This window comes from Mastigoproctus giganteus, chromosome 5 (genome assembly GCF_048544385.1).
Source record: "Mastigoproctus giganteus isolate SK-2022 chromosome 5, ASM4854438v1, whole genome shotgun sequence".
Taxonomy (NCBI): Eukaryota; Metazoa; Arthropoda; class Arachnida; order Uropygi; family Thelyphonidae; genus Mastigoproctus; species Mastigoproctus giganteus.
Window position 1 is genome coordinate 37487972 of NC_143579.1, and position 19849 is coordinate 37507820.

Consider the following 19849-nt stretch of genomic DNA (forward strand, 5'->3'; position numbering starts at 1 on the left):
TAATTTTTATAGGTTACATATTTATTTAGCACTGTGCAAAGATTCATTTTATCTGTTACTGAGAGTATGCTAATAAAAGAACTCAAAGCCTAATACATATATATAAGGTAGGATCAAAACGTTTGAGGGCTAAATTTGTTAAAAATAACTGAACTTTATATAAGAAAAGCTTTTTATTTTATTTGGTAACCCAGAATTGTCTACAATTTTTACAGGTCACATTTTAGTTGCATATTGTGCTAAGGTTTATTTTTATCTGTTATAGATAACGTATAACTTTTTATTATTTTTTATAATATCACTTTCTACAAAATTTTGATTTTTGTTGAAGAAATCGACTTCAGAGAGAGAGAGAGAGAGAGAGAGAGAGAGAGAGAGAGAGAGAGAGAGAGAATAAAAAGAATATGCTGTTTATACTCCAGGACAACCGTGTGGTTAGAGGAGTTCACAAGATATAGAATACCTGAAACAATGATGATGCAATTGCTCTTAAAATGATGCAAAGTCTGTAAAAACCTGCCCGTAAACAAATGTCTCCCATGTTAGAAGCATTGCACAGGTTGTTTCCAAATAATCATCAAATAAGAAATGAAAACAGTCTTTAAAATATCAGATATGATGCCTTGGCAACTATCATATGATAGTTGCCAAGGCATCATATTGGATATTTTAAATATGATACTATTATGAAACTTTTTTACCAAAGTTTTTAACAGCAGAACAGATGGAAACAAGGATTGCACTTTCAATAGAACTAGTTAAAAGTTGATTGTAATGAAGGATTTCTAAAAAAAAATAGTGACAGGAGATGAAACATGGTGCTAACTTTTATGACTTGCAGAAAAAAATCAATCCAGTGAATGAAAACCTCCCAGGAAGAAGGGGGGAAAAATGGGTTGGCAGGTCTAACAGTAAAGAATGCTAGAATTACCTTTTTTGACAATAAAGGCATGATTCATCATGAACTTATACCACAAAGTCACACTACTGATAACACTATGTACTTATAAATTATTAAATGCTTGAGAGATGCAATCAGAAGGAAGAGATCTGATCTACAGACAAGAAAAAAATTGGACATTGCTCCATGACAATGTTCCCACTCGTGCTACAACAGTTTCTGAATTACTTTTCACTCTGTTGTAAATGTCTTATAACATCTTCCTTATTCATCTGACCTTATGCCATATGATTTCCATTTCATTTTTTTCCCAATTAAACTCATTAAACGGATGATGATTTTCCAGTGATGCAGAAGTTATGGCAGTTACAACAGATGCAACAAGATAACTTATGCAAAAAAAAAAAGTGCAAATGGTCACGGTAATTATTTTTGAAAAATCTGATCTAATTATCTGTATTTGCTTGAATAAAAATTCAGCCTTGAAACTTTTAGATCTTATTTCATGCATATACTGAATGGTAAGCTTATTAGGTGTACTTATGCCATACACAGAATCAGTGCCTTCCTCTGCTCCCTCAGGCAAAATGTCACATGCCCATACTAGGCTATATAAAGCAAGCAGGTAGTCAGATACCAAAGAATAATGTATGGGGGGGAGGGAAAAATCAGCAAGAGAATGAACCTAAGTGATTTTGAATATAGTATGATAGGTGGCACCTGAAATTCTTGTGCATATATCAGACACTTCTTCCCTGACACTGCTTCACTGTGAGTCATACATAACAGTGTCTGGAATGTACTGAAAATGGCAGGCATGGACACCTTGTTGATGTGAGAGGCTAAAGAGAGTGAAAAAAAAAAAAAAAAAAAAAATCATGCAATCTAACAGACAGAACACAATCAGCCAAAAGATAGCAAAACAGAATATGCAGTAGCATGCAAAAGGGTATATATTTTGTTATCAGCATGTGCCTGGTGAGGTTATCTGCTGCTATAGTTGGGCTATATCAGCAGATAACCTCACCAGGTTTCACTCTTCTCAGCTAAGTACAAGCAGTTACAAGACCTCTCTCTCTCTCTCTCTCTCTCTCTCTCTCTCTCTCTCTCTCTCTCTCTCTCTCTAAATATGAGACAGCATGTTTATGCAAGAAGATGATAGAAGGTGATAGATTATGCAGTCTAACAGACAGGCCATAATCAAACATTGACAGCCCAATAAAACAATGGTGTGGTTTAGAAATTTTTGGTGTAAAAGCTGCTTTGGCCAATATGCACTTGTTATTTTGTTATCAGCACATTCAAGTTTATATTAGTCTTGATTTATGAGGTTGGCTAATTTATTTAAGTAAAATAAAAATGTTGTTAATGTTTGAATTATCTCCTAGAATTGTCTGCAGAGCTAGTACATATGATTGAAAAATTGTTTTTCAAGCATTATGATAAAGTGGACTTTCACAAGAATAAGCTTTACACTGCTAGTTGAGAACAGCATCTGTGACTCTGAAGATCATCTTTTATCAGGAGAAAACTGTGTGTCAGGTATGTAAGCCTGATATGTAGCCTGGCAAAAATGACTTCTTCATGTCTGTTTGAGTGAAGGCTTTATTTCCATTGTTTGGGTTCTTGTTTTATTTGATATAATTTGTTTATTTGTTTGGTTTTTACAGATTTTAATCCATTTAGTTTTGCTGGTTTGTATAATTACAGGGATGTAGTCATTATATGGTTTGTTTGTTTGTTATTTTGGTTTTTTGGAGCATTAGCAACTTAGGACATATTTCTCCGGGGATATGGGGTGGTCATTCCCTAACCTTTCCGCGTCCTCCGTATTTGGTGGTCATGGGCTCGAACCCTGGTCTAATCAAGAAGCGTGTGCTACGCACTGCTGCTCCTTCCCACCTGGCTATGGAGGCTCCAGTCATTATATGGTACCTGTTGGTTTATTAGAAAGGCACTTGACAGGTTTTTTTGAAACTTGATTAGCTAGCTCATTTCTTGAAATTCCAGAATGTTCTGGAATCCAGTAGAATCTTAACTTTTTTTTATGAGAATACCAAACGAGAGAGGTATCAGAACCTATAGTACTTAGTACTGTGCTTGGGTTGAAGGTTGAGAAGACGAAAGATGATATTTGTTGACATTAGACTTGAACTTCTGTAGCTATAATTTTCAGGAAATATGTAAGAAGGAAGGTTGTTCCAGAAAATGGCAGTTAAATGAATAAACGAGAAAGATGAAAAGTTGGTACTGCGAGTTTGAAGTTGGACAGTAAATGGATGTTGGCAGCATGTGTTCGGACTGTTCTGAAAGAGAGAGCAGGAATTATAGAAGCCAATTCAGAAGAACAGTGCCCATGGAAGTATCTGTAGAAAAGGCATGCAGTAGAAACAGTACGTCTATGAGACAGAGAGTGGTGAGACTCTGTTAGAGATGAATAATTTATTAACCAAACTACCCTCTTCTGAATGGAATCTAGAAGCCTGAGAGAGGTTTTCGGGGCAATGCCCGAGATGTTGGAACAATATTCCACGGTAAGGCGCATTTGTGATTTGTACAGAGTGAACAGCTATTTGGAAGAAAAGTAATGTTGAGAGCAAAAGAGAAAACTAAGTTTTTTAGATGCAGAGGTAGTAATATTTGTAACATGCTAGTGCCAAGAGAGATTATAAGTCAGGGTAATCCCCAAAAGAGATATATCATCTTGCCTAGAAATTGGAGTGTCACCAAAGATGAGTATAGGAGCAGAAGAATCTTTTTGTGAGATATAAGACAAGACTGAATTTTAGAATTGAAATCAACTAAGTTGTCTTTGCCCCACTGGAGAATTACCTGGAGATCGGCATTTAAAGAATTAATAGTGGATATTCAAGAAATTGAAGCTGTTCGAGAAGGGTAAGGTTTCTTGAACTGGAAAGTGGAATGCAATGTGCTATCATCAGCAAAACTGCCGACTGGGTAGGTAAAGTGCCTGCCTCGCAACCAAAGGTCGCGGGTTCGATTCTCACCTCGGGCTGGATATCACGATGGTGCCGAACCAACCGGTTGGTTGGATATCTCGGCCACGATACACGAAGAAAACAAGAAAAAACTGGTTCCTTCGTGTATTGATCACATCATACGAAATAAATAAATTGGCAAAACTATGGATAGGATTTCCAGTCAATGGAAGAAGGTCATTAATATACAAGAGGAAAAGAATGGGGGAAAGAACTGAACCTTAGGGGACACCAGCATTAGTGGAGAAGTTAGAAGACAGAGAGCCATCTACTATCACCCTCAGTGAGTGATCAGAGAGAAAAATAATTACAACTGCTTGTGTTTCACCAAACTTTTCTATTGAATTTGTCCATAAATGGGTAACATAAGCCAGAATATCACCAGTGGATTGACACTGATGGAATCCATACTGGCGATCGTTGATCAGATGGAAGGTTTTTTAGGTAGTTTAAGAGTTGGCTGTTAATTGATTTCTCCATTACTTTAGAAAGAGTAGAAGTACTTGCAATGGGACGATAATTGGATGGGAGGAATTTGTCACCCTTTTTAGAAATTGGTTGGATGTGAGCAAATTTCCAAGCAGAAGGAAAAACACCTTTGGAATAAGAAAATGAAAAAAGGCTGCAAAGAACAGGAGTAAGTTCAGGAGCACAGGTTTTGAGAACAAGTGGAGAAATACCATCAGGACCTGGAGCTTTCTCAGCATCAAGATTCGTCAAAATCCTTCTGACATCCTTTTGACGGAAGACCACAGGAGGCATTGAATGGTGCGTGTTGGGAATGGTGGGAGGTGTTTTACCAAGATCGTTAATACAAGAGTTGGAAGAAAAATGGGATGCTAGCAGGTCAGCTTTATCCTTGGCTGAAGTGACAACAGAACCATCTGGTTTTGATAGAGTTGGGAGCAGAAATGGGCAAAAGTTATGGCCAATAGCTATGGCAAGAGACCAGAATGCTCGGCTACCATTAGGGCAAGAAGCAAGTTTTCTATTAGCCTGTTCAAACTCTAGTTTGGACTGATTAAAAACTGCTTTACAATTGTTGCGAGCTTTCGTGTAAGCAGAAAATGAAACTGAAGAATTAGAAACAAGCCAATTACGATATGCAGCATTCTTCTCTTGAACAGCCTTAGTACATTTATTGGAAAACCAAGGTTTACATAAAGGACGAGATTTTAAAGTGGAGTGTGGGATAAAGGATTCCATTCCTGCAAGAATAATTTCACTGACACAATCTGAGCAAACGTTGACATCAGAAGTTTTGAAACAGTAATCCGACCAAGGAAAAGAAGAAAAGAAATCTGTCAAGTCATCTCATTTTGCATTCTTGTATAGCCAAGCAATACGGGGGTTGAGAATAGCCATAAGATAAAGGCTCCATTGGAGAAGAGACAATCACCAAGTTGTGATCTGAGGTGCCTAAATGACCTCTCACTTCGACTGTGTACTTAGAAAGGTTGTTTGTGAGAAAAAGATCAAGCGTGTTGGCTGTATGGTTAGGATTGTCCGGTATTTTTGTAGGTAAATGAACAATCTGTGCAAGGTCATTAGTAATTGCAAAAGCATCAGCATCTCAACCAGCTGGGTTGGTGTGATTTGAAAACGGCAGCCAGCTGGAGTTGTGAACATTAAAATCACCAAGGAATTACCTCACTGTTAGGAAAGTTGGACTGGAGAAAGTCAAGTTGTAAAGAGAGGAAGTCAAAGAGCTTCAAGTGATTAGTGGAGTTGGGAGAACGGTAGACACAATAGATGAATTTGACAGAATGAGGTAGAGAGATTTCTACCAGAAAAGATAGAAAACTAGATGCTGTTTATCACTAAGACAAGACAAATAGGAAAGAATTTTTCCATATGTGTGGGTGGGAGGAGTCATCTTCTCACTGCCCAGGTATGTATGGCATTTAAAAGACTGTGAAGATGCTTTTTGCAAGGTGATATGTATCAATGTGCTTTAGAGATAGCAGTGTGGCAACAAGTTCAGTAGCAGGCATATTGCATTTTACTGGGAGAGACTGAAAAATTGTATCTTTTGGTGGGCTACTGCAGCTCCTTCATATCTGTCTGTTTCAGAGTCATGTATAGATGCACCTATTTGAATTATTGCATTAATTATGCAGAATGTAACTGTCTGGTATGTTTTTTTGAGGTATTTTCCATTGCATGAGATCCATGTCACAATCAGAGAAGCTGATTTCCCACGATGAATGGGATCATATCAAAGGATTCTGTCCACATTTATATTCAATTTCACAAGTAACTCTTTAGTCAGATACCAGCTGGTTTGCAAATCTTTGGTTTGTTTCTATAAAACATTTAACAACTCAGATTATGTATTGCAGGATTGGATGATCAGGTAGGCATTTCTGAGAAATGCAGTGTGTATGTATGCTTCAGCCTTTGTCATGAAGTCCAAAGTTGATCTATTGTTGGAAAAACCATACTGACTAGGACTAAGAAGATCGTGTCTTAAGAAGCCCTGTTAGATGATTGTTTATAATTCTCTTTAAGATTTTACCAAGACAAATAGTGAGGGCAATAGGATGATAATGAATTTGGATGTGTGTGATCTTTGATAAGTTTCAGAAAGATTAGTATAATCATCAACGGTCAGGACAGGTATCTTCAATGTAGATTCTGTTATATAAAAACAATAGAAAAGAATATGCAACGAATTCTCACCAAGATGCTTTTATCATAAGATAATCAATTCCACTGGGCCTGCTGCACTCTGTCTTGTTTTGTCTAAGGTTTTCTGTAACTCTATAAAGGTGACAGGTTGATTGTATGATATCTGTTGAGTTGTATGAAAATTAAGTTTATATCTTTTGATCTGTTTTATGCTTTTGGAAGACTGGGTCATATGAAAGACATTGTTGATAGTTTTTCAAAAGTGTTTCATTTTGTTTTAATGTTATGATATGATATCTTGATGTCTATGATACCTTGGCATAGTGCACAAACACCCCTTCAAACCATCACTAATGTAGGATTATGACCCCCCCCCCATCACCTTATGCATAACTCCAGTAGCCACTCTAGTGATGGCCACAAACTTCTTTATCATTCTGACAATTAAATTTTTCTTCAATAGTGAAGAAAAATTTAATTGTAAATAAACTATAAATAACTGCCTGTTTTTGCATAAGTAACAGTCTCAATTGCAGTCTCCTAATTTCTTTTAGAGCAGGAGTTTACTGCATATACTGTTTTCCTATGTGAAGTACACAAAAGATCCCTAGACCTAATTTAATTAACCTTACCATGGTTCTTTGATGGTGTTTCCATTTTCCTGGATATCATCTTTTGTCTGGGAGAGGATTTTGATAAATGTGATTGCAAATGGCCTCTATTATCTTGGGATTTCTGGCTGAGTGTCCATGGGCATCCATATCTACAATGCAAAGCCATTTTACAAGCAACTGAGCAGAAGTGCCCAAGTCTTCAAGTCTTTCAAGAAAACATTCCAAAAACTGTTCTGGTAATTTCTAATTGCTGGAGCAATTTGAAAATGGTGGATGGGGCCTTTCTGTTTTGTGTAGTATGTAACTGGTATTATGAACATTTGCAATTTTCAATTTAGAAAATGCAAAGTAATCCAAAAAACAAAAAAAAATAAAAAATAATAATAATAATACCAAGGCATGGGGGGATGGAAAAATTTATTTACATATACAACAGTGAATTACTAATTAAGAAAATTAATACATAAATTAAACTATATATTAATGTGATTTATAAGACAATTCATTTGCAATTATAATTAAATTTAAAAAATTATTATATTACAATTAGTTTACTTGTGATAGAATCTTTAGAAGATTTATTTCATTTCTTCTACCAGGGATTATTATCATTATTAGCCATTTTTGGCTGGTGCAAGGAAGCCTGAGGCTTATTTGCACCAGCCAAAAAAAAAAATTTCTGAACCACCCAGAGAGAGAGAGAGAGAGAGAGAGAGAGAGAGAGAGAGAGAGAATAAGAATCACCAAGAAAGAGAAGAAATGATGTAATCCAGCTCAGGACCCTGGGTGTGCCAAGCTCATAACTCACCAGATGTGAGCAAGTTTGGTTATGATAACCTTTTTCATATCATGTGTCACAGTTATGTCAATTGCATGCACTTATGCGGACAGTAGCTCAGCCCACAGCAAGCAACTTTCAAATCAATGGGCTGTTTGCCTGAAAGAACTTGTGGTGTTGGCAGTGATACCATTCTACATGCATGGGTAATGTTTAGCGATATAAGCCTTTGTGCAGATTCCAATTGTTTCTTATATGATCCCATTATTCCTCCAGTAGCATACATTAAAATAAGGATAAATATGTAGGTACAATATAGCCAAGGATTTTCCACTTGAAAATAAGTATTTTAGGATAGCTGAACAATCTAGAACTCAGAGATCAAATGGGGCTGAGGCACTCTTTCAGGAGAAAGGTTTGATCTTTATGAGGAAAATTTTTTAACTTATAGATGATGATTATAGGTAATGTTGTTGAGTTATATGACATATTTTCTAGTCAATCAAAAAGGAAAGGAGAACCAAGCCTACAAAACACAACTGTGTTGATATTTTAATAAGACATAGCAAGCCACTTGTCAAGTACAACAAACCAGAAAAACAATCCCAGGTTAGAGCTGTGGGGACAGCTCCTGGAGATTACCTTGGTGATGGGCTGTTATTTTGTTTGAACAGTAACCATCCTATTTATGAAGTAACTTTATATCGGCTTAGAGATATTCTGGGAAGCATTCATTTGCCTAAGCTGACACAAGACGCTGTTCTACCAGTTGTGAAAAACTCTTTCAAAATTGACAAGTATGGATAGGGGATATGCTATTGGGGTGATTTCTGCAACTTTGGTGATTTTATTGATGGCATCTCCAGTATAGACATATTGCTTTAAACTAAAATGAGTGACTGAGGCAAAGTTGGTACTCAAAAAGTATGCGAAAGATCTATGTAAAATAAATTGCTGAAGAGTTTATCAAGCACGTCCTGGGATCCTCCATGGGTTTGTCAGGACCTCTGATCAGTAGTTTTAGGATGCTGTGCTTCTAGTCATCTGGGAAATATCTGTCAGCCAAGCTTACGTTATAGAGATCATGGAGAAAATTAGGACGTGTTTTCCATAGGCTACTTCATCCTTAATAAAATCATGGTCCAGGCATTTCTTATTACATATCATATGGATGTCAGGTAATTTCCATTCACTGTATGGATGTCATGTTGAGCTTCACTTTCAACAGGAGTGTTAACAGGTGTGATGGTGTTTAATATATTCTTGACATTTGTTTCCCAACAAACAGTCGAGTTCCTTGGGAGTCCAAGATGATTTGGACCATCTTACTAGGAGATAGTTTGTTGCAAGCCGGTTATCACATGATGCCCCATGAGTCAGCATTCCCATAGTCTGAACCAGATTTATCCATGACTCATGTTTGCTCTGTGTTGTGAAGAAAGAAGGCACTACTTGAGTTAGGATGCCAACTAATTAGTGAAGTTTACCCTGAGTGGCATTTTCTGCTAACTACAGAGCAAGCTGAGAGGTCAACTTTACGGGCCTTGATATTAGCAAATATATGGGAGACTTCTGAGTTATTGTGGTTAAGTCGTTTGAAGGTGGGTAAAGTGATCTATTTTGTTCTCTGCAAGCAGTCTTTTTAGGAACAGTTCAATTTTACCAGGGGTGTGGTTGGGCATTTTTTTGAGGGTCACAAATGTACTTTTCTCCCATATGATGAAGCTGCTTCCTTTGTCAGCTTTACTGATATGGATATTATTTTTTGTGAGGGTTTTAAGGGTTTTCCCTCCCAAAGACTAAGAGGTTAATGTCTAAGTTTGCAGACGGAATGAAGGTTGGCAGGGTTGTTAATGACAGTAATGATAGTAAGCTACTGTAACAGGATCTGGAAAAGTGAGCGGATGGGCTGAGGGGTAGCAACTGAGATTAACATTGGCAAATGTAAAGTAAAGCATATGAGTAGCAGTAACCCCAGAGTAATGTACCAACTGGGTGGTACTACACTCACGGTAATGGAGAATGAAAAGGACCTGGGGGTAGTTGTGCAGTCAGATATGAAGTTTTCTGAGCAGTGCAAATGGCTGCAACAGTAGCTCATGGTGTCTTGTCAATGATATATAGGAATTTTGCTAGCAGGGATAAGGGGGGTGATTGTCCCCTTGTATAAGGCACACCTTGAGTACTATATACAGGTCTGGAGGCCTCATTTAAGGAAAGATGCAGAGCTGCTGGAACAAGTACAGAAAAGGACAATGAGATTGGTGATGGAATAGAGGGTTGGTGTTACCAAGAAAGGCTTAAGTTCTCCAAATTGCAGCTTCTGGAGACTAGACACCCGTAAGGTGATCTAATTGAGGTGTATAAGGCCTTGAATGGATTGAGCAAGCTCAATGCTAATGGGATTCTTCCACTTGCTCAGATTAATCACTTGAGGGGGCATAAATTCAAAATGAGGAAAGACAATTGTAGAATAGATGTGCGGAAATTTGCCTTTAGCCAGCGAGTGGTTGATAGCTAGAACAAACTTCCATCTGTTGTAGTGGAGATCAGAAATTTAAATAAGTTCAAGGCATGACTAGACAAACATTTGGAGTGAATGGATGGGTGAATTAGTAGTAGTAGTGGCACTTGATGCAAGAAAGCAAGTGTAGGAGCTTATGCAGCATCAGCAAAAAAAAAAAAAAAAAAAATCACACCATACCCTCCAATTGCCTGTCCAGTTCCTCCTTAAATTTATTTAACCTATCAACTTCCACAACGACAGATGGAAGTTTGTTCCAGCAATTAACCACCCGCTGGCTAAAGGCAAATTTCTGCACATCTATTCTACATCTATCCTTTCTTAATTTGAACTTATGTCCCCGTAGGTTCGTATTCTGAACAAGTGGGAGGATCCCATCAGAATTCAGCGTGCTCAACCCATTCAAGGCCTTATAGACCTCAATCAGATCACCGCGCAGGTGCCTAGTCTCCAGCCACTGCAATTTGCAGAACTTAAGCCTCTCTTGGTAAGAGGATCCCTTCATTCCCCTCACCAATCGTGTTGCTCTTCTCTGTACACGCTCAAGCAAATCTACATCCTTCCTAAAATGAGGCCTCCAGACCTGTACGCAGTACTCAAGGCGTGGCCTGACCATTGCCTTATACAGAGGGACAATCACCTCCTTTTCCCTGCTAGCAAAATTCCTATATATCATTGACAAAACCCCATGACCTGCCCTAGCAGCCTGTCTACATTGCTCAGAAAACTTCATATCTGACTGCACAATTACTCCCAGGTCTTTTTCATTTTCTACCACATTAAGTGTAGTACCACACAGTTGGTACGTTTCTCTGGGGTTACTTCTACCCATATGCAGTACTTTGCATTTGTCAAGGTTAAACTTCAGTTGCCACTTCTTAGCCCATCTGCCCAAATTATCTAGATCCTGTTGCAGTAGCACACTGCCATTACTGTCATTAACAACCCTGCCAACCTTCGTGTCATCTGCAAACTTCGACATTAAGCCTGATATACCTTCATCAATATCATTGATAAATATACAAAACAACAGTGGACCCAACACCGAACCCTGTGGGACTCCACTAATAACATTAGTCCACGAAGAGCAGCACCCATTGATTACCACCCTCTGTCTTCTCCCACTTAACCATCCTTTTATCCATTGTAGCAACTTACCCTTAATACCATTCTGCTCCAATTTGTACAGTAGTCTTCCATGCGCAACAGTGTCAAAAGCTTTCCTGAAATCCAAGTATATGATATCAAAATTATTTTCTGCATCCAGTTCCTTTGTGACCACATCATAATAACCAATCAAATTTGTCAGACAAGACTTTCCCTTAACAAACCCATGCTGTGTCTGAATTATTGCTGCAGTCTTGTCTAGATGATCCTGCAATGCATCTTTAACCAGTGACTCCATTATTTTACCCGGAACAGAAGTTAAACTAACTGGTCTGTAATTATTCGTGTCACCCTTCGAACCTCCTTTGTGAATTGGGGATACATTTGCACATCTCCAGTCCGTGGGAACCTCCCCTGAATCCAAGGATGCTCTCATAATTATGGCTAAGGGTTTGCTTAGTTGCTTTGCTGCCTCCTTTAATATAACTGGATAGATCCCATCTGCCCCAGGTGCCTTTCTTATGTTTAACTTCAACAATTTCTCCTCCACTTTGCTCTCAGTTATTACAAAATCATTAAGCACACTGCTACAATTTGATAACCTTCTTCCATTTTCAAACTGTAATGATTCCTCACGTGTGAATGTAGATGCAAAATACTCATTCAGTTTGTTTGCTTGGGAAGGGTTTTTTTTTTTTTTTTTTGGCTGATGCTATATATTGTCTCAATTCTAATCTCAATGATGTCCATTTCCATTTGCAGTCTGCCAAAACCCATGTACTTTTTCTGACAGAATCTCAGTTATCGGTTGATTCAATTACTGCTCATCTCAGTTGCCCAAATTATTCGCTGTATGATTCCTTTTGTCTCAAAGGTGGTATTAATACATATGTCCATTCCAATATTCCCTGTCAGAGACTTGGTAATTTGGAATCTCCTCTTTTCGAACTTCTTGGGCTTAAAATCTCTCTACCTCATTGTGTCAAATTCATCTGTTGTCTCTACCATTCTCCCAACTCCATTAATCACTTGGAGCTCTTTGACTTCCTCTCTTTGCAACTTGACTTTCTCCAGTCCAACTTTCTAACAGTGAGGTAATTCCTTGGTGATTTTAATGTTCACAACTCCAGCTGGCTGCCGTTTTCAAGTCACACCAACCCAGCTGGTCGAGATGCTGAGGCATTTGCAATTACTAATGACCTTGCACAGATTGTTCATTTACCTACAAGAATACTAGACAATCCTAACCATACGGCCAACACGTTTGATCTTTTTCTCGCAAACAACCTTTCTACGTACACAGTCGAAGTGAGAGGTCATTTAGGCACCTCAGATCACAACTTGGTGATTGTCTCTTCTCCAATGGAGCCTTTATCTCATGGCTATTCTCAACCCTCGTATTGTTTGGCTATACAAGAATGCAAAATGAGATGACCTGACAGATTTTCTTCTTTTCCTTGGTCGGATTACTGTTTCAAAACTTCTGATGTCAACGTTTGCTCAGATTATGTCAGTGAAATTATTCTTGCAGGAATGGAATCCTTTATCCCACACTCCACTTTAAAATCTCGTCCTTAATCTAAACCTTGGTTTTCCAATAAATGTGCTAAGGCTGTCCAAGAGAAGAATGTTGCATATCGTAATTGGCTTGTTTTTAATTCTTCAGTTTCATTTTCTGCCTACACCAAAGCTCGCAACAATTGTAAAGCAGTTATTAATCAGTCCAAACTAGAGTTTGAACAGGCTAAGAGTAGAAAACTTGCTTCTTGTCCTAATGGTAGCCGAGCATTCTGGTCTCTTGCCAAAGCTATTGGCCGCAACTTTTGCCCATCTCTGCTCCCACCTCTGTCCAAACCAGATGGTTCTGTTGTCACTTCAGGCAAGGATAAAGCTGACCTGCTAGCATCCCATTTTTCTTTGAGTTCATGTATTAATGATCTTGGTAAAACACCTCCCACCATTCCTAACACGCTCGATTCAATACCTCCTGTGGTCTTCCGTCAAAAGGATATCAGAAGGATTTTGATGAATCTTGATGCTAAGAAAGCTCCAGGTCCTGATGATATTTCTCCACTTGTTCTCAAAACCTGTGCTCCTGAACTTACTCCTGTTCTTTGCAGCCTTTTTTCATTTTCTTATTCCAAAGGTGTTTTTCCTTCTGCTTGGAAATTTGCTCACATCCAACCAATTTCTAAAAAGGGTGACAAATCCCTCCCATCCAATTATTGTCCCATTGCAATTACTTCTACTCTTTCTAAATTAATGGAGAAATCAATTAACCACCAACCAACTCTTAAACAACCTAGAAACCTTCCGTCTGATCAACAATCGCCAGTATGGATTCCGTTAGTTTCGATCCTGCTGATGTTCTGGCTTATGTTACCCATTTATGGACTAATTCAATGGAAAAGTTCGGTGAAACACAAGCAGTTGCTCTTGACATCTCAAAGGCTTTCAATTGTGTTTGGCATAAAGGTCTTCTAAACAAGCTTCCATCTTATGGTTTGCCAACTGTTTTTTGTATTTAGTTATCCAGTTTTCTCTCTGATCGCTCATTGAGGGTGATGGTAGATGGCTCTCTGTCTTCTAACTTCTCCACTAATGCTGGTGTCCCCCAAGATTCAGTTCTTTCCCCACTCTTTTCCTCTTGTATATTAATGACTTTCTTCCATTGCCTGGAACTCCTATCTATAGTTTTGCCAATGATAGCACATTGCATTCCACTTTCCATTTTGAGAAACCTTGTCCTGCTGAATCAGTTTCAACTTCTCGAAAATCTGCTACCAATTCCTTAAATGCCGATCTCCAGTGGGGCAAAGACAACTTAGTTGATTTCAATCCTTCTAAAACTCAGTCTTGTCTTATTCCTCGCAAAAAGGATTCTTCTGCTCCTATGCTTATCTTTGGTGACATTCCGATTTCTTGGCAAAATGATATATCTCTTTTGGGAATTACCCTGACTTCTAATCTCTCTTGGCCTAAGCACATTACAAATATTGCTTCCTCTGAATCTAAAAAACTTGGTTTTCTCTTTCTCTCTCTCGGCGTTACTTTTCTTCCAAACAGCTGTTCACTCTTTACAAATTGCAAATCCACCCTACCATGGAATATTGTTCCCACATCTGGGGTGGTGCCCCCAAAACCTCTCTCAGGCTTCTTGGTTCCATTCAGAAAAGAGCAATTAGGTTAATTAATGATTCATCTCTAACCAAGTCTCTTCACTTCCTGTCTCATAAATGTATTATTTCCTGCATGCCTCTTCTACAGATATTCCATGGGCACTGTTCTTCTGAATTGGTTTCTATAATTCCCGCTCTCTTTCAAAACAGTCCGAACACATGCCGCCACCAGCCAACATCCATTTACCGTCCGACTTAACTCACAGAACCAACTTTTCATCTTCCTCGTTTATTCATTCAACTGCCGTTTTCTGGAATAACCTTTCTTCATACGTATTTCCTGAAATTACAGTCTACAGAAGTTCGAGTCGAATGTCAACAAATATCTTCTTTCGTTTTCTCAACCTCCACTCCAAGCACTGTACTAAGTACTATAGGTTCTAATACCTCTCGTGTTTGGGTTTTACATAAAAAATAAAATATAAGCTTGCTTGCTTTCTTGCATCATATGCCTCTACTAATGCTAATGCTAAAAATGTTACTTGTTATCTTTGACATAAACAAAGTAACCAAGGGGTTTAGTTACTTTGTTGCTGGAGTCATGATTAAATTTATTAAGCACTTGGATTAAATAAAGTGTCAGGACTTCTAATGTTCTGGGATCTTCAATTTTTTTAGCAAGGTACCCAAGATAGAGTGCATTTGTAGGATAATAAATCTTCTGAGTACTAGGGAAAATTGCATGCCTTTACAAATTATTTTTTTCATTTTCTTCTTCTTCAGTTAGTATCCTGCTACTAAGGTATGAAGTGAGGAGGGAGGGTGATGAAAATCTGGAGGAGTGTGCATATGTGAAAATATGTTGCTGCCCTGATTGCAGTTCTGAGGAGGAATGGGGTGGAAGAATTGTACAAGTAACTAGGCTGGTAGGTATAGTACTACCATGAAAGGAGGCACTGTTTCTCAGTAGTCATATGAGTAGTGCATTTTCAGGAAGAAGGGGGGGATGAGAAAGAGGAATCAGTCCAGTTTAATCTGATGCCCAGAGAAGTTCCAAGTTATGTACCTTTACACTCTAAATGTCATGCTTTCATAACCAAAATTATCAATCCCTACATTCATAATAATGCCCTTTAGCCTTAACAATATAATAAATTAAGAAAACAAATTTTTTATGCTGATGGAATACGTGCCGTGATGAATCATAATGTACCTTAAGTAAATTAAAACAACATTGTAATTTATTAATAATTTAATTAATAAATATAATTGGCAGTAAAATATATTTAACAATAACAATATAATGTAATTGAGAGAGAGAGGGGGGGGGAGAATCTTTATTGCAACTAGATGAATACAATGTAGATAAATGTAATTAAAGTTGCAATTTTCCCATCAGAGCCAAAGGCCAGGGGCTCACATCAGAATTAAATAATTTGATTATGCATATGATTTAAAAGTAAAAATTAAAAACATGTAACATGCTATCATGATTCTTCACATGATTCATGTATTATAATAATAATATAATATATAATAAAAATATATTTTTATTATTAATATATAAATAATAATATATATATATATTATATATAATAAAATATATAATATATAACAATAACAATACAGGCATACCTCTGTTAACGTTGCCTCTGATAACGAAGCTTCGATATAATGAAGTCCGCAATTTCAAGCCCCATTTAACATAAAAAAAAATATTCCAGTTTAATTACCTGAAATCTAAACAAACTGAAGAAATTACGGAAACCTTTGGGGCTTCTCGTGGTTGGTTCGAGAAATTTAAAAAAACGGGCCAGGATTCATGGTGTAAAATTAACAGGAGAAGCTGCAAATAAATTTCCAGAAAAACTAAAGGAAATAATTGAACGTGAAAATTTTCCACCAAATTTGGTGTTCAGTGTTGACGAAAGCGGTTTGTTCTGGAAACAGCTACCAACAAAAAGCTTCATTTCTATTGAAGAAAAATCAGCTGCTGGGTTCAAAGCAGCCAAAGACCGTTTAACGTTACTCTTTGGATCAAATGCCTCTGGCGATTATAAATTAAAATTGTTATTAGTTTACCATTCAGAAAATCCGAGGGCGTTAAAAGGTAACATAAAAATGAATTTACCTGTAATATGGAAAGCAAATAGAAAAGCGTGGGTTACCAAGGAGTTATTTACTGATTGGTTTGTTAACCACTTTTTTCCTGAAGTAAAACGGTATTGTCAAAAAAACAACTTTGAAGAAAAAGCTCTTTTGTTGTTAGACAATGCTCCGGGACATCCTACTGATCTTAACACGTTGGACACATGCATTCCTGTCAAAGTTGTGTTTCTTCCAGCAAACAACTTCCCTGATTCAACCATTGGATCAGGGATAATAGCATCATTTAAAGCTTATTATCTGCGTCGAACATTAAGCAATTTAACTGAACTAGAGGATAAAGAGGAAATGACAGTTAAAACTTTTTGGAAAAACTACACCATTAAAAACGCAATTGAAAACATTGATAGTTCTTGGAAAGAAGTCACTAAGAAATGCTTAAATGAAGTTTGACACAAAATATGGCCAGAAGTTGTCCTAGAAGAAGAAAATAACATCCAAGAAATTAGAAATGAAGTTATTCAGATGGCTCAATCAATAGGTTTCGAAAATGTCGATGAAGAGGATGTTAGAAATTTATTGAATGCAGAAGATGATGGTTTTTCAGTGGAAGATTTAGAAAACCTTGTTAGCAATGAAGACAAAGATAATGAAGACGAAGTTAAAGAAGTTCCTGCCGAAAAAGTGTTAACAACCAAAGATTTAAAAAGGTGCTTAAATGACATTGAAAACGTTTTAAATTTTTTTAGCGAAAATGATCTTGATTTAGGAAGAAGTTTTATTGTTAAGCTATCAGTGCTAAATGCAATAACTCCGTATAGGCAATTGTTAAATGAAAGAGAAAAAAAGCATAAGCAATCAACTTTAGACTCATATTTTAAAATGTGATTTCACTTTAAATGTAAGTTGACTGTTTATTTAATAAAACTTTTCTTTGTTCGAAAAAAAAGCTTTTCATTTTCTTTACGTAGGAACGTATCCCTATTCTGGCCATAGTATTTTTACCTCTGAAAACGAAGTTTCGCTTAACGAAGTAATTTCATTTCGTGGAATGCATCCTATTCGTTATTCGAGGTATGCCTGTATAATATAATTAATACAGCAATTTAATTAATATATATTTAAACAAAACTTAAGCAATATATGCTTAAGAATACTAAAAAAGTGAATAAAACAATGTTAAACAAGGGTGTGCATGAGTGCCGGAATAATTCTTCATCTCTCAAGTCACTTTTACTCTATTTCTTAAATGATTTCATTTATGATCTAAACATATTAAAATTAGTAATATGTCTAGTGATCTGTCTATTTAAATCTTTCTTCAGAAATATTTCAGTTGGATAGGCAGAACAATACCATGATCCAAGTAACTGATCAATGCCTTATCCTAAATGAAAGCAATGCAAGTTGTGAGCAGATGTCATAAGTAGTCATACATGGCTGGTACATTGCTCCTGTCCACTCTTACTCAAGTTAAAACAATATTAAGCATGGTCAGTGTTTTGGAGGACATTTTCAAGAACACCCCCCCCCCCATTTCACTGTTTCTCATTTAAATTAATTTATCACAACAATTATTTTTCCAGCAGTAACAGCCTAGAAAACTGATTTTTTTAATGAAGTAGGACTATAATTATGGTATTATATTTATAGTATTATAAAGATAGAGCTGTAAAACTTGTAGTCCAAAAAACTGAGATCCAAGCACTAATTTCATTATTTCATAACCTCTGACTGTGGTTATATATATATATATATATATATATATATCTCATATTGACAACCAATGTGGCCACAATGGCAGCACAAATTCATAAAACTAATGTGCAGCTGAAAATTACTAAGTTCTCCAAAAAATATGATGCTGATTACACACAAATTCAGGCATACAACCATTTTGTTAAATACTTTACCATGCTGCAGAAGCATCTCATTTGTGAATAAAACAGCAACCTATTGATTATCGTACTGAAGCATCTGAAAATGCCATCTCAAAGAATTTGCTTTATCTGTCACTTGGGTAAAATGGAGACAGGATGGTCACAAAGCCAAATTGCAACATGGCTTGGTACATCACAAAGTGTTATCAGCAGGCTGTGAAATTGGTTCAAAGAAACCAAGGCCATTTATAGGTGTCCAGATCAATGTTCCACAACACCAATGCAAGAAGATCATGATCACCCCCTTGCCCTTTGCAGCTGTTTGAATGCTGCCTAGCTACTTGATTGCTCTGAAGAAGCGACAGGGACAGTCTCAATTCTGTGTGAACAATTGAGGTGTCAACCCTCCTCAATTGTTCACACAGACATGTACCTTATATTGTAGGACCAGAAGAATGTGAGCACTAAAACATCACAAGCGAACTGATAAGGAATTGTGCTGAATACAAAGACTACATTCTGCTAAATGACAGCATTCAGCCCCCCATAGGACACTGCTGGTCAACAACATGTTGAATGATGAGAATATCATCTGTATGGAGTGGCCTGCAACTTATCCAACCCGTTCAGTTACACATTATTTGTTGAAGACAGTACTTACACAAGAATGACAAATGATTCCGCAACAGCTAATTAATACCTTAATTTTATTGATGCATAGAAGGTGCAAATTGTGTCTGTTAGTTGCCAAGAAACATACAACAGTTGTCTGCACGTGTCATACACGACAAAAACTCTTCCTACAGGTTTATGGTATTTTGTTGATATGTTACATTCCAATAAAGCCACAATTACTGTTCACATTGGAGTTGCTTTGAATGTTTTCAATATACACTGACTGGACTCAGATTCAAATACATCTTGAGATATGTATGCCATCATATTAACGCAAACATTATTTGCACATATGTGATCCCTAATTACTTAGGCAAATGACCATGCAAGACCATTCCATTCAATTCATATAATCTTTCTTTTAATATTTGAAAGGACACTACTATATTCTAGGCTGAATACCAAGTTTAATTTTATTTATAAATTTATTTTCAATTAGAAAAATCTGACTATATCGAAAATTTATACGTTTTTCGGCTTTATGAGGATTACAGGAAGTTATTCCAGAGTTTTTG

At 36.9% G+C, this 19849-nt stretch overlaps 1 protein-coding gene across 9 annotated transcripts in view; it reads right to left on the bottom strand.

Moving 5' to 3' along the window:
- The window catches only part of LOC150085310 (calmodulin-binding transcription activator 2-like), a 736406-nt gene that overhangs the window by 115473 nt on the left and 601084 nt on the right, over window positions 1–19849 (bottom strand). The window lies entirely within an intron of this gene.